This window comes from Nanorana parkeri, unplaced genomic scaffold, assembly GCF_000935625.1.
Source record: "Nanorana parkeri isolate BGI_ZX_2015 unplaced genomic scaffold, ASM93562v1 scaffold5398, whole genome shotgun sequence".
Classification (NCBI taxonomy): Eukaryota; Metazoa; Chordata; class Amphibia; order Anura; family Dicroglossidae; genus Nanorana; species Nanorana parkeri.
In genome coordinates this window covers 4,305-5,349 of record NW_017311658.1, presented here as the reverse complement: position 1 = coordinate 5,349, position 1,045 = coordinate 4,305, and the positions used below count along the sequence as shown (strand labels likewise).

At 52.2% G+C, this 1,045-nt stretch overlaps 1 long non-coding RNA gene across 1 annotated transcript in view; it reads left to right on the top strand.

The window, feature by feature from the left end:
• The first annotated feature begins 215 nt into the window (after window positions 1-215).
• LOC108804138 overlaps window positions 216-1,045 on the top strand; it is a 4,203-nt gene continuing 3,373 nt past the window's right edge. The window contains exons 1-2 of the long non-coding RNA XR_001942333.1: window positions 216-312; window positions 976-1,032. This is a non-coding gene — a long non-coding RNA (uncharacterized LOC108804138). The remainder of the gene's footprint in view (window positions 313-975; window positions 1,033-1,045) is intronic.

Sequence of the window (1,045 nt, the reverse complement as noted above, 5' to 3'; positions counted from 1 at the left end):
ACAGGGATGGTGGGGGCCCCTCATAATGGGCACAGCGGGGTCTCCCCATGGGAGGTATAACATCAGATGTGGGCAGACTGGACATCTGATGGCGCCGGCCTTCCGGTCCTGTACGGTATAATTCCTCATTTCCTTCCATTGTGTCTTCATAGGTTGTAGATTGCACCGGTGTGGAGAACGTGGAGATGGTTCGCTCACCATAAAGGTTGTTGGATTAACGATTACAGCCGATCAATCATTTCCCTGTTGCCATGGCGAAGAGTATGGAGGTGAAGATCGCGGTGTTTGGCAGAGCCGGAGTCGGTAAATCTGGTAAGTTACGGTGAGAATTCTGCAATGGGAATATTTCCTTCTTCAGACGCCGCTATTGATCGATCAGATATTGGGGCTCATTGATCGGCTGGTGTCCCTCATAGCGTGCTGCAATGTCTCCGGGATTAATAAGGCCTCAGGAAGCTCAGCTCCAGACAAGTGTGGAAGGGTTAGACCCTCGGCCGATGTTTTATCGCTGACTGTGCTCCTATTTGGGGGATTCCGGCTCATTGTCTGAATTATTGGTGTCAGACGGAACGTGAAGAGAGAGGACGTTCCTCCAACAGAGTCAGGAAGGTTTAGAACCTCTCTCAGGGTCTACCTGCTGTGCCCTATGGGGAGCTTTCACCTCACTTCCTGTGCCCTATGGGGAGCGCTTTTCCCTCACTTCCTGTGCCCTATGGGGAGCGCTTTCCCCTCACTTCCTGTGCCCTATGGGGAGCGCTTTCCCCTTACTTCCTGTGCCCTATGGGGGAGCTTTCCCCTCACTTCCTGTGCCCTATGGGGAGCTTTCCCCTCACTTCCTGTGCCCTATGGGGAGCTTTCCCCTCACTTCCTGTGCCCTATGGGGGCAATAATAGGGGACACCAGCTTGTGGCTTCCGGATACATGAGGATCATCAATAATCTCCAATCATTCATCTTCTGTTATGTCTTTTTTCAGCTCTGGTTGTGAGATTCTTAACCAAAAGATTCATCTGGGAGTACGACCCGACCCTCGGTGAGTGCATGAC